The sequence below is a fragment of the Drosophila bipectinata genome, chromosome XR, assembly GCF_030179905.1.
Source record: "Drosophila bipectinata strain 14024-0381.07 chromosome XR, DbipHiC1v2, whole genome shotgun sequence".
NCBI lineage: Eukaryota > Metazoa > Arthropoda > Insecta > Diptera > Drosophilidae > Drosophila > Drosophila bipectinata.
The window spans coordinates 3,510,703-3,526,079 of NC_091735.1; positions in this window are offsets into that span (position 1 = coordinate 3,510,703).

Consider the following 15,377-nt stretch of genomic DNA (forward strand, 5'->3'; position numbering starts at 1 on the left):
TTAAAAAATTTATCTTAAATTAATGATTAAAAAAAAACTAATCATTAAAAATAATTGATTATAGTACGGGACAGAGGTGTTACTTTTTAGAACAACATATCCAAATTTCAGCTAGATCGGTACCATAGAATTTTGTGAATCACCTGCGCCGCACACAAAAATGTCGTTCCGAGAAAAACGCGTTTAAGGTTTAGACGCTACCGAGAAACTCATACTTTTCGGTGTCGGCGCGCTCTTGATTATGGGCTGTATCGCTAACATTATTTGATAACATTACGCTAACACGTTCTTAAAATTGCATACAGACTGAATCTTAAAAAATGACAAGTGAGAGATGTAAATGGAAAAAAAGAAAGGGCGAAACAAAAAAAACAATATTTTAATTGCTATTTCTTGCAACAAAGTTTAAAAAATATTGTCAGAAAACCATAACACTATATATGTCCTTGTACCCATGGTTTCCAATGTCGGCAACAGTCCATAAAGTTTTAATGCACGGCTACCAAATAAAAGGAGCATCAATCCTTCCGCTATGTGTTCTCAGCGAGAACGCCTCAGAGGCTCGCAACAAATTTTAAAAGAGTGACAGGAGGTTACATGCTCGAAAGAGTACACGGCAGAACAACATGCCAGACGTTTTCCACAGAGTAATGGATTCCTCAGATTCTCTTGGGTCGAGCATCTACCTAAAAAGAGATTGGGTCAGCAAAATAAACTATCCCTGCCAGCAGACGTATTAGAACTTTTGGAATCACCAAACCCGCTATGTTCTTATGATATGAACAATAATAACAATGTTCCCAATTTTGATGCTAGCAATAGTGATAGTGATTCACATTCTGACTCTGAAAATCAGTTTTCAATAGAAATTGATGTAGAAGACAACTAAAGGAAACATTTTTAAATGAAAAAAATACTTAATTATAGTCATTTTGAATGCATTGTTATTTTTTACTTATTAATATTAGGGTTAAGTGTTAAAAAAATGAATTAAAAACATTTGTTGAATTTATCGAGTGCTGGCGTTATTTATTACCAATAATAATATTTACCAATCAATAAGAAGAAACCCATCTCATATGGGCGGCTAGGGAAGGCGTGTATATGTACCAAATTTGAAGAACCTAGCTTCAAAACTTTAAGGGGTTATATACAGTTGCACCGCGCAAAAATATGGATTTTTATCGATTTTTTTTTTGACACCAAAGAAAATATTTATGAAAAATGTTTTACCAACGTTGTTTTGTACATGTTTCTACTTAATTAAATTTTTTCATAAAAAAATATTACATAACAAAAATGTTATAGCCGAATTCCCGGATCGTCTTTTTTCGATGGTGTCTTGCGGTGGACAAGATTTCTCGAAAACGGTTTATCCGAAATCCAAAATTCAAAAAAGTTTAGTTAGTATATTGTATTGTCTAGTCCGTGAACGAGGGATTTTTAAAAATTTTGATTTAAAAAAAAATGGCGACGTTTTTAACAAAAAATGTACTTTTTCAACGTATAAGATTTTTGTTTTTTGTGCTTTAAAAAAGGAGTTTTCAAATAAATTGAAAATCCCTTGTTCACGGACTAGCTAATATCATAATAAATAATTGGTCAAAATTTGGTGTTGATCGGATTATTAGTTTTTTAGTAATCGTGTCCACCGCAAAGGTAATTTCCCAAAAAAAAGATTCTGAGATAATCGCGTTTAAAGTTTCAAGTTTGTTCAAGTTTTATATGCAGATAGTGCGCTATAAATAGCTACAGCTTCGGTTTTAATGATCCGATCGTTATGAATTTTTGTGAGAGTATTTCCAATAGAATATACTTAAAGAATTTTTTCGATTTTTTTATATATCACAACTGTATATAACCCCTTAATTTACGACGAAATATCGGCTCGCTGGCCCAATGTGCAATGGTTCGGGCGGTGTTTCAATTCCGTGTAGTTGTACCTTTCCTGATGAGCAACACATCCCAAGTGGGTGCATGACCATTCATGCATTCTTTTTCCAAAGGGCCAATAATCACTTTGGGATGAGCAGAATATTTAACATTAGGTTCGTACTGGAATTTTTTTTTTTCATTTAATAAATGTATGATTTAAAAATTAAAAAAAAAATTCCATTTAAATATTTTAAATTGATGTTTACAACAAATTTTAGCAAAGAAAATTTTTGGAATATGTTGGTACTCTTTTTTAAATTTTTATTTTTAAAATTACATTAAAGTTGACTAAATAAGAAATAACTAAATTCATAAAAAGAGACTGAAAAAAGTCAAAGTAAAGATTCGTGTCTGCTCATTCCCCTAAAAATCATCCATCGGTAGGGCATGCAAGCACAATTCACATGCAGAACAACAAAAACTCAAACTTTTTTTTTTTTTTGTTTTTTTTTTTTTTTACCGGTTTTTTAGAATTTGGAAATGGCTTGTGCATCAATAAGAGCATCAGCTAGCATTCCTGTATTCATCATAAAGCTTAGCTGAGGAGCGCTCAAGAAACGATTTGTTAGTACATATTAAGCTATTTGAAATTTGTTAAGCTAAGAGGAGTTAGTAAGGAAATTTAAAATTCTATATTTTAAATTAGAGGGACAGGAAAGAGATGTTATAGAGTAGAGACCATTGGAGTTCGAACATAATACCCTAAAAGGGTCATGCAGTGCATATGTCGGAATGTTAATGTTATGGGAATGTTATTAGGAATGTTAAAATTTAAGCGTGTTAGTAAATGCTGGCTATCTACATCCCCGTTAATAAGGTTATGCAGAAAGACTACACCGAGCATTGTCCTACGATTTGTTAAGCTAGGTAAGTTTATGAGTAAGAGTCTACTATTATAAGATGGAAGGTGAAGATTTGCATCCCAGTTTAGACCTCTAAGTGAAAAAGTTAGGAAATTCTTTTGTACGGATTCTATGCGGTCCTGATGTACTCCATGTATTGGGGACTCCAGACACATGAACCGTACTCCAGTATAGGACGGACCAAAGAAATGAATAATGTTTTGGTTATATTTATGGGTCATTAAATTCTTTAGACCACCTTTTAATAAAACCAAGGACTCCATTAGCCTGATTAACCATTAAGAAAATATGGTCGGCAAATTTAAGTTTTATGTCTAATAGGATGCCGAGATCATTAACCTGGGTTAATTTTTCTAAGGCAATCCCATTAATGGAATACGTACGCAGAGGGAAAGAACGATAAAAAGACATATTTTTGCATTTTGATCCATTAAGTATTAGATCATTAGCTAAACACCATTTTTGAAAGTTATCAAGGCCAGACTGAAGACTGCATTGGGCAGAGATGGATTTGTACTGAAGACAAAGCTTTACATCATCTGCATACATAAGAACTAGAGAGTTCGTTAAAGCAGGGGGCAAGTCATTAATAAAAAGCGTGAATAATAGCGGGCCAAGATGACTTCCTTGAGGGACGCCAGATGTAGCACGGACCAGACGGGACTGTATGTTTTTAAATAAGACTCTTTGTGTCCTTCCATCTAGGTAGCTGGAGATCCACGTTAAGAGGTCTTTAGGAAAACCCAGCATATTCAGTTTACTCAACAAGAGTGAGTGATTAACTGAATCAAATGCTTTGCTGAAGTCTGTGTAAATTACATCGGTTTGATATCCCTTACAAAAGCCATCTATGACAAAGGATGTCAACTCCAATAAGTTTGTGGTGGTGGAGCGACGCTTAATAAAGCCATGCTGACAAGGAGTGATGATCGAAGAGCAAAGTTGTTGCAAATGAGGGGTAATTAATTTTTTAAATAACTTTGGAATTGTCGACAACTTAGAGATGCCTCTGTAGTTGGCAGCCTCAGACTTTTTCCCTTTTTTATGTAGGGGAATTATGAATGATTCCTTCCACTTAAGGGGAAAAATCGAGGTTTCCAAAGTAAAGTTGAAAAGTCTTTGAAGAGGTTTACACAGAGCCCTGGCACAGTATTTTAGCACACAGCCTGGTACTCCATCGGGGCCTGGCGAATAAATGGGTTTTACCCTTAAAAGACCAGATAATAAGTTGTTCTCAGAAAAAAACGGACAGAAAATAAGATTAGCTGCTTGACGGTAAAATTCGACCGAGCTAGTAGGTATCTTGAGAAATCAACACTACTGCAGGTTTTTTTATATTTAAGTAAAAGCTTATTTTTTTTATTTTTTAGGTTAGTGAGGCACCTTGTAAACCAAGGAGGATTTGTTGATGCGGACGGATATTTCCAAGGCACACATGAGTCAAAAAATGTATTTAAAGTAAAATAAAATTTTTCTAAAGTGACATTAAGATCAGTGCACGCCAGAATATCAGACCAGTCAAATGTATCGATAAGGCTATTAAGTTTCTGAAAATCAGCTTTACGGAAACAGCGATTCTTATTTACCACGCTCGGAGACATCTGATCGATACCAGGAGTGGTTTCGTTTGAGACCTCCAGCGTGGGGTGATATGGATCCTCTGGGGTTGAAAGGGGAAAAGCTCTGGAGAGAGCGGTACCATCAGGATCTGATACAAACCTAAGTCTAAAAGCCGACCTAGCGAATTTCTAACATGATTGATCTGACCTAGGGACATGTCAAACATGCCCGCGGTGAAGTCATGGTAAGTTATAAGTGACAAAGATGGTGAGTTATCGACGTTGGACCACTTTAATTCTGGGATATAAAAGTCGCCCACCGCTAGGAGTTGGTCACGATCCGTCATAAGATTAGAGACGTATCGAATAGCGGACAATGCTGCCAATATGTGGGCGGTTCAGACATAGGAGGTATATATGAACATGTAATGTATAAAGCTTTAACGGACATAGTGATTTTAACGCATATAAATTCTATGTCACCAAACTCATGGGATTTCACCTCTTCAGAAGCAAGAGTAGAGTCTACCGAAATGAGGACTCCACCTCCTCTTCGCTGAGATCGATCCCGTCTAAAAGTGGTGTACTTACTTGGAAAAACTTCGGAGCTAAAGATCTCCGGATTTAACCAAGTTTCTGTAAATGCTATTATATGGGATGCAAAGAAAGAACTATCAGAATATAGCTTGGGGAGTTTGCTACGTAGCCCCCTAGTATTCTGATAGGTAAGAGTTAGTGAGGAAACTAGTTTTTTGGGTTAGTGGCCAAAGAAGAGGTGGAGGGTTGGTCAGTGGTTCCGATATTGGGAAGTCTCACTCCCACTGGTTTATTAACTTTTTTTTTCACGGAACTAGGCTGATGTTCTTGGACGAAAAGATTCTCTGGCCAAAAACTGGGAGAACAAATCGTCTTGAACATCAGCGCGGGCACACGAATCTTGAAAGAAGACGTGCGCCGTGTATAATTATATTTAAATTTAGTTATGTCCTCCACCTTTATATCGGCTTTTGTTTTGGCTTTGATATAAGCCGAGATATCAATCTCTGAAGTATCAGGGGCAAGCCGAGAAACAAATATATTTTTCGATGGAGGAATCACCTGTAAGGGTTTTGGTGTCGCAGGTACGAGAACTGCAGCATCAGTCCGGACTGTGGAATACCCTTTTGGGTGACTCTAATGGGGGTTTCGTTCCCTAGGACCTGTGGCATCACTTGAAGGGATGCCATGGCGGACATATAGCCCTTGGGGTGGCCAGAGATACAAGCGGCTGCATTAATGTCGGCTGAGCAGGCTAAGGCGGATCAGAAACAGCGGATTTCTTACGCTTAGGGGACTCATCTAGCAGCTGAGCTGGTCATTGATTTTACGAAAACCAGTGATCAGCTCTTTAAATCCATTTTTGGTCTGTCTCATGAACGACCTCATATCGCCTTGCACAGCACGACAATTTTCACAACAATAATGTATCCCAGACCTACGGGAAATGGCATCCGAAACTGATGCAGTGAAACCGGCACACTTGGCATATACGACGTTCTCACATAGCCAGCAATGGATGGCAGGCTGGGATGAGGAAATTGTCTTGTTACAAGACTTAATGGCACAGACAAGTTTAAATTCCATTTTATTTATTTATTTTTTTTTTATTTAATAAAACAAAAATTAATATTTAAAAAGTTAAAAAACACAATACTTCGAACCACTGTGCCAAATAGGAAGCCGAAGCGAGAGCCCTGAATAGTGCAAAAGAGAAATGCAGAAATAGAGATAAGCCGGGGAAGAAGCAAAGCTGAGCTATGCTTGGAATAGATTTTAGACAAATTATTAATTCGACTCCAAATATACAACAGCACTCGCGAAGCGATACGGTTTAGGCTTTAAGATTGTTAAGATTCAAAAGATTTAAGTCACAAAGTATGTAAACACCGGTTTACCAATATTTGTCAAAAACGCAGTGCGCCCAAAAAAAACACGACTGTTCGGTCTATATGCTGTATGTTTAGTGGTTATAGCCTTTATAGGAACTTGTTTAAAACCGAAGATTTTTAGCTACGAAGTTAGTAAGTTCCGAAGTTTCCAAGTAAGTTTACCACTTTTAGACGTGATCGACCTCTCACTTGACCAAGTGCTTGATGATTTCGAATTTAGTTGCATTAAAATCATTTTGACTGGCAAAATCGGTACTGGCATCATTTGTCCGCTATTCAATCCGTTTTTAATCTTATGTCCGACTGCGATCACCTTGGGCGGCCATGTCCAAAAATTCGTTAGGTCGTTCTTTAGAGTTATGTTTTGTATCTGATCCTGATGGTACCACTTTTTCCAGAGCTTTGCCATTTCAACCCTAGAGGATCCATATCACCCTACGATTGAGGTTTCAATTGAAACCATTTGTGGTTTCGATCAGAAATTGCCTTGCGTTTCAAGCTAGCGATTATCCGCTCAGCCTATTGTCTAAAGTTGGCGCACTCTTGTTAATTATTTCTTTGCGCGCGCACCCTAAATTGGCGTTGTTTTGTATTTTTCCAATTTTTTTTTTTTCTCTCTCTCTCGCCCTTTTAAGACATCGAAGACCTGTCGTGTTGTTCGGGACCGTTTCTCTCATGTTCGCACTCTTTCGTTTCATTTTCGATCGCCCCCTTATCTTTGTAAAGCATTGAGCCACGGTCGCATTGTGATTCTCTGATTCTGTATCGTTCGCGACTGATAGCTTTGAAAATAAACATAAATAGATGAAATATAGGGCTTATTCTTGCGAGGGAATTGAATGGACTATTTTTCAGTTACGGAAAATGTTCGACGGCTTAACATTGGTGACAAGTCTTTGATTAAAAAACGCCATCGAGCTTTCCAATAAACAAATACCAGTTTTTGCGTTCATCCAGTTTATTATATCAAACTCTTATATCTTATGTCGAAGAGCTAAGGAGCGAGTTGCCCATCAACTTAAGGATGTAGTCTCATGTTCCGGACTACTTTTTAGAGGTTATTTCAAAAAAATTTTTTTGTAATAAGAAATAATGCGATCGTTTCAATTTTCACATATGTTTTTATAGGCATCATAAACTATTTGAAAATATTTTGTTTAATATATTAGCATGCCAAAGTATGCATATAAAAAAAAGGTAGGTCTCTGGCGCAGGTGATTTCGACTGCTAGAGTCATCCGAAACAAAAAATTAGAATAGATTATTGTTTTGTAAGCTTATGGCTCTGTCCCGTACTAGAATGAAATATTTTCATCAATAAACAACAAAATGGCGAACTCACAAAAAAAAAAATTTTTTTTAATTTAAAAAATTTATCTTAAATTAATGATTAAAAAAAAACTAATCATTAAAAATAATTGATTATAGTACGGGACAGAGGTGTTACTTTTTAGAACAACATATCCAAATTTCAGCTAGATCGGTACCATAGAATTTTGTGAATCACCTGCGCCGCACACAAAAATGTCGTTCCGAGAAAAACGCGTTTAAGGTTTAGACGCTACCGAGAAACTCATACTTTTCGGTGTCGGCGCGCTCTTGATTATGGGCTGTATCGCTAACATTATTTGATAACATTACGCTAACACGTTCTTAAAATTGCATACAGACTGAATCTTAAAAAATGACAAGTGAGAGATGTAAATGGAAAAAAAGAAAGGGCGAAACAAAAAAAGCAATATTTTAATTGCTATTTCTTGCAACAAAGTTTAAAAAATATTGTCAGAAAACCATAACACTATATATGTCCTTGTACCCATGGTTTCCAATGTCGGCAACAGTCCATAAAGTTTTAATGCACGGCTACCAAATAAAAGGAGCATCAATCCTTCCGCTATGTGTTCTCAGCGAGAACGCCTCAGAGGCTCGCAACAAATTTTAAAAGAGTGACAGGAGGTTACATGCTCGAAAGAGTACACGGCAGAACAACATGCCAGACGTTTTCCACAGAGTAATGGATTCCTCAGATTCTCTTGGGTCGAGCATCTACCTAAAAAGAGATTGGGTCAGCAAAATAAACTATCCCTGCCAGCAGACGTATTAGAACTTTTGGAATCACCAAACCCGCTATGTTCTTATGATATGAACAATAATAACAATGTTCCCAATTTTGATGCTAGCAATAGTGATAGTGATTCACATTCTGACTCTGAAAATCAGTTTTCAATAGAAATTGATGTAGAAGACAACTAAAGGAAACATTTTTAAATGAAAAAAATACTTAATTATAGTCATTTTGAATGCATTGTTATTTTTTACTTATTAATATTAGGGTTAAGTGTTAAAAAAATGAATTAAAAACATTTGTTGAATTTATCGAGTGCTGGCGTTATTTATTACCAATAATAATATTTACCAATCAATAAGAAGAAACCCATCTCATATGGGCGGCTAGGGAAGGCGTGTATATGTACCAAATTTGAAGAACCTAGCTTCAAAACTTTAAGGGGTTATATACAGTTGCACCGCGCAAAAATATGGATTTTTATCGATTTTTTTTTTGACACCAAAGAAAATATTTATGAAAAATGTTTTACCAACGTTGTTTTGTACATGTTTCTACTTAATTAAATTTTTTCATAAAAAAATATTACATAACAAAAATGTTATAGCCGAATTCCCGGATCGTCTTTTTTCGATGGTGTCTTGCGGTGGACAAGATTTCTCGAAAACGGTTTATCCGAAATCCAAAATTCAAAAAAGTTTAGTTAGTATATTGTATTGTCTAGTCCGTGAACGAGGGATTTTTAAAAATTTTGATTTAAAAAAAAATGGCGACGTTTTTAACAAAAAATGTACTTTTTCAACGTATAAGATTTTTGTTTTTTGTGCTTTAAAAAAGGAGTTTTCAAATAAATTGAAAATCCCTTGTTCACGGACTAGCTAATATCATAATAAATAATTGGTCAAAATTTGGTGTTGATCGGATTATTAGTTTTTTAGTAATCGTGTCCACCGCAAAGGTAATTTCCCAAAAAAAAGATTCTGAGATAATCGCGTTTAAAGTTTCAAGTTTGTTCAAGTTTTATATGCAGATAGTGCGCTATAAATAGCTACAGCTTCGGTTTTAATGATCCGATCGTTATGAATTTTTGTGAGAGTATTTCCAATAGAATATACTTAAAGAATATGCAATAAAAAAATTTTTTCGATTTTTTTATATATCACAACTGTATATAACCCCTTAATTTACGACGAAATATCGGCTCGCTGGCCCAATGTGCAATGGTTCGGGCGGTGTTTCAATTCCGTGTAGTTGTACCTTTCCTGATGAGCAACACATCCCAAGTGGGTGCATGACCATTCATGCATTCTTTTTCCAAAGGGCCAATAATCACTTTGGGATGAGCAGAATATTTAACATTAGGTTCGTACTGGAATTTTTTTTTTTCATTTAATAAATGTATGATTTAAAAATTAAAAAAAAAATTCCATTTAAATATTTTTAATTGATGTTTACAACAAATTTTAGCAAAGAAAATTTTTGGAATATGTTGGTACTCTTTTTTAAATTTTTATTTTTAAAATTACATTAAAGTTGACTAAATAAGAAATAACTAAATTCATAAAAAGAGACTGAAAAAAGTCAAAGTAAAGATTCGTGTCTGCTCATTCCCCTAAAAATCATCCATCGGTAGGGCATTCAAGCACAATTCACATGCAGAACAACAAAAACTCAAACTTTTTTTTTTTTTTGTTTTTTTTTTTTTTACCGGTTTTTTAGAATTTGGAAATGGCTTGTGCATCAATAAGAGCATCAGCTAGCATTCCTGTATTCATCATAAAGCTTAGCTGAGGAGCGCTCAAGAAACGATTTGTTAGTACATATTAAGCTATTTGAAATTTGTTAAGCTAAGAGGAGTTAGTAAGGAAATTTAAAATTCTATATTTTAAATTAGAGGGACAGGAAAGAGATGTTATAGAGTAGAGACCATTGGAGTTCGAACATAATACCCTAAAAGGGTCATGCAGTGCATATGTCGGAATGTTAATGTTATGGGAATGTTATTAGGAATGTTAAAATTTAAGCGTGTTAGTAAATGCTGGCTATCTACATCCCCGTTAATAAGGTTATGCAGAAAGACTACACCGAGCATTGTCCTACGATTTGTTAAGCTAGGTAAGTTTATGAGTAAGAGTCTACTATTATAAGATGGAAGGTGAAGATTTGCATCCCAGTTTAGACCTCTAAGTGAAAAAGTTAGGAAATTCTTTTGTACGGATTCTATGCGGTCCTGATGTACTCCATGTATTGGGGACTCCAGACACATGAACCGTACTCCAGTATAGGACGGACCAAAGAAATGAATAATGTTTTGGTTATATTTATGGGTCATTAAATTCTTTAGACCACCTTTTAATAAAACCAAGGACTCCATTAGCCTGATTAACCATTAAGAAAATATGGTCGGCAAATTTAAGTTTTATGTCTAATAGGATGCCGAGATCATTAACCTGGGTTAATTTTTCTAAGGCAATCCCATTAATGGAATACGTACGCAGAGGGAAAGAACGATAAAAAGACATATTTTTGCATTTTGATCCATTAAGTATTAGATCATTAGCTAAACACCATTTTTGAAAGTTATCAAGGCCAGACTGAAGACTGCATTGGGCAGAGATGGATTTGTACTGAAGACAAAGCTTTACATCATCTGCATACATAAGAACTAGAGAGTTCGTTAAAGCAGGGGGCAAGTCATTAATAAAAAGCGTGAATAATAGCGGGCCAAGATGACTTCCTTGAGGGACGCCAGATGTAGCACGGACCAGACGGGACTGTATGTTTTTAAATAAGACTCTTTGTGTCCTTCCATCTAGGTAGCTGGAGATCCACGTTAAGAGGTCTTTAGGAAAACCCAGCATATTCAGTTTACTCAACAAGAGTGAGTGATTAACTGAATCAAATGCTTTGCTGAAGTCTGTGTAAATTACATCGGTTTGATATCCCTTACAAAAGCCATCTATGACAAAGGATGTCAACTCCAATAAGTTTGTGGTGGTGGAGCGACGCTTAATAAAGCCATGCTGACAAGGAGTGATGATCGAAGAGCAAAGTTGTTGCAAATGAGGGGTAATTAATTTTTTAAATAACTTTGGAATTGTCGACAACTTAGAGATGCCTCTGTAGTTGGCAGCCTCAGACTTTTTCCCTTTTTTATGTAGGGGAATTATGAATGATTCCTTCCACTTAAGGGGAAAAATCGAGGTTTCCAAAGTAAAGTTGAAAAGTCTTTGAAGAGGTTTACACAGAGCCCTGGCACAGTATTTTAGCACACAGCCTGGTACTCCATCGGGGCCTGGCGAATAAATGGGTTTTACCCTTAAAAGACCAGATAATAAGTTGTTCTCAGAAAAAAACGGACAGAAAATAAGATTAGCTGCTTGACGGTAAAATTCGACCGAGCTAGTAGGTATCTTGAGAAATCAACACTACTGCAGGTTTTTTTATATTTAAGTAAAAGCTTATTTTTTTTATTTTTTAGGTTAGTGAGGCACCTTGTAAACCAAGGAGGATTTGTTGATGCGGACGGATATTTCCAAGGCACACATGAGTCAAAAAATGTATTTAAAGTAAAATAAAATTTTTCTAAAGTGACATTAAGATCAGTGCACGCCAGAATATCAGACCAGTCAAATGTATCGATAAGGCTATTAAGTTTCTGAAAATCAGCTTTACGGAAACAGCGATTCTTATTTACCACGCTCGGAGACATCTGATCGATAACAGGAGTGGTTTCGATTGAGACCTCCAGTGTGGGGTGATATGGATCCTCTGGGGATGAAAGGGGAAAAGCTCTGGAGAGAGCAGTACCATCAGGATCAGATACAAAACACAAGTCTAAAAGCCGACCTAGCGAATTTCTAACATGATTGATCTGACCTAGGGACATGTCAAACATGCCCGCGGTGAAGTCATGGTAAGTTATAAGTGACAAAGATGGTGAGTTATCGACGTTGGACCACTTTAATTCTGGGATATAAAAGTCGCCCACCGCTAGGAGTTGGTCACGATCCGTCATAAGATTAGAGACGTATCGAATAGCGGACAATGCTGCCAATATGTGGGCGGTTCAGACATAGGAGGTATATATGAACATGTAATGTATAAAGCTTTAACGGACATAGTGATTTTAACGCATATAAATTCTATGTCACCAAACTCATGGGATTTCACCTCTTCAGAAGCAAGAGTAGAGTCTACCGAAATGAGGACTCCACCTCCTCTTCGCTGAGATCGATCCCGTCTAAAAGTGGTGTACTTACTTGGAAAAACTTCGGAGCTAAAGATCTCCGGATTTAACCAAGTTTCTGTAAATGCTATTATATGGGATGCAAAGAAAGAACTATCAGAATATAGCTTGGGGAGTTTGCTACGTAGCCCCCTAGTATTCTGATAGGTAAGAGTTAGTGAGGAAACTAGTTTTTTGGGTTAGTGGCCAAAGAAGAGGTGGAGGGTTGGTCAGTGGTTCCGATATTGGGAAGTCTCACTCCCACTGGTTTATTAACTTTTTTTTTCACGGAACTAGGCTGATGTTCTTGGACGAAAAGATTCTCTGGCCAAAAACTGGGAGAACAAATCGTCTTGAACATCAGCGCGGGCACACGAATCTTGAAAGAAGACGTGCGCCGTGTATAATTATATTTAAATTTAGTTATGTCCTCCACCTTTATATCGGCTTTTGTTTTGGCTTTGATATAAGCCGAGATATCAATCTCTGAAGTATCAGGGGCAAGCCGAGAAACAAATATATTTTTCGATGGAGGAATCACCTGTAAGGGTTTTGGTGTCGCAGGTACGAGAACTGCAGCATCAGTCCGGACTGTGGAATACCCTTTTGGGTGACTCTAATGGGGGTTTCGTTCCCTAGGACCTGTGGCATCACTTGAAGGGATGCCATGGCGGACATATAGCCCTTGGGGTGGCCAGAGATACAAGCGGCTGCATTAATGTCGGCTGAGCAGGCTAAGGCGGATCAGAAACAGCGGATTTCTTACGCTTAGGGGACTCATCTAGCAGCTGAGCTGGTCATTGATTTTACGAAAACCAGTGATCAGCTCTTTAAATCCATTTTTGGTCTGTCTCATGAACGACCTCATATCGCCTTGCACAGCACGACAATTTTCACAACAATAATGTATCCCAGACCTACGGGAAATGGCATCCGAAACTGATGCAGTGAAACCGGCACACTTGGCATATACGACGTTCTCACATAGCCAGCAATGGATGGCAGGCTGGGATGAGGAAATTGTCTTGTTACAAGACTTAATGGCACAGACAAGTTTAAATTCCATTTTATTTATTTATTTTTTTTTTATTTAATAAAACAAAAATTAATATTTAAAAAGTTAAAAAACACAATACTTCGAACCACTGTGCCAAATAGGAAGCCGAAGCGAGAGCCCTGAATAGTGCAAAAGAGAAATGCAGAAATAGAGATAAGCCGGGGAAGAAGCAAAGCTGAGCTATGCTTGGAATAGATTTTAGACAAATTATTAATTCGACTCCAAATATACAACAGCACTCGCGAAGCGATACGGTTTAGGCTTTAAGATTGTTAAGATTCAAAAGATTTAAGTCACAAAGTATGTAAACACCGGTTTACCAATATTTGTCAAAAACGCAGTGCGCCCAAAAAAAACACGACTGTTCGGTCTATATGCTGTATGTTTAGTGGTTATAGCCTTTATAGGAACTTGTTTAAAACCGAAGATTTTTAGCTACGAAGTTAGTAAGTTCCGAAGTTTCCAAGTAAGTTTACCACTTTTAGACGTGATCGACCTCTCACTTGACCAAGTGCTTGATGATTTCGAATTTAGTTGCATTAAAATCATTTTGACTGGCAAAATCGGTACTGGCATCATTTGTCCGCTATTCAATCCGTTTTTAATCTTATGTCCGACTGCGATCACCTTGGGCGGCCATGTCCAAAAATTCGTTAGGTCGTTCTTTAGAGTTATGTTTTGTATCTGATCCTGATGGTACCACTTTTTCCAGAGCTTTGCCATTTCAACCCTAGAGGATCCATATCACCCTACGATTGAGGTTTCAATTGAAACCATTTGTGGTTTCGATCAGAAATTGCCTTGCGTTTCAAGCTAGCGATTATCCGCTCAGCCTATTGTCTAAAGTTGGCGCACTCTTGTTAATTATTTCTTTGCGCGCGCACCCTAAATTGGCGTTGTTTTGTATTTTTCCAATTTTTTTTTTTTCTCTCTCTCTCGCCCTTTTAAGACATCGAAGACCTGTCGTGTTGTTCGGGACCGTTTCTCTCATGTTCGCACTCTTTCGTTTCATTTTCGATCGCCCCCTTATCTTTGTAAAGCATTGAGCCACGGTCGCATTGTGATTCTCTGATTCTGTATCGTTCGCGACTGATAGCTTTGAAAATAAACATAAATAGATGAAATATAGGGCTTATTCTTGCGAGGGAATTGAATGGACTATTTTTCAGTTACGGAAAATGTTCGACGGCTTAACATTGGTGACAAGTCTTTGATTAAAAAACGCCATCGAGCTTTCCAATAAACAAATACCAGTTTTTGCGTTCATCCAGTTTATTATATCAAACTCTTATATCTTATGTCGAAGAGCTAAGGAGCGAGTTGCCCATCAACTTAAGGATGTAGTCTCATGTTCCGGCCTACTTTTTAGAGGTTATTTCAAAAAAAATTTTTTGTAATAAGAAATAATGCGATCGTTTCAATTTTCACATATGTTTTTATAGGCATCATAAACTATTTGAAAATATTTTGTTTAATATATTAGCATGCCAAAGTATGCATATAAAAAAAAGGTAGGTCTCTGGCGCAGGTGATTTCGACTGCTAGAGTCATCCGAAACAAAAAATTAGAATAGATTATTGTTTTGTTAGCTTATGGCTCTGTCCCGTACTAGAATGAAATATTTTCATCAATAAACAACAAAATGGCGAACTCACAAAAAAAAAAATTTTTTTTAATTTAAAAAATTTATCTTAAATTAATGATAAAAAAAAAACTAATCATTAAAAATAATTGATTATAGTA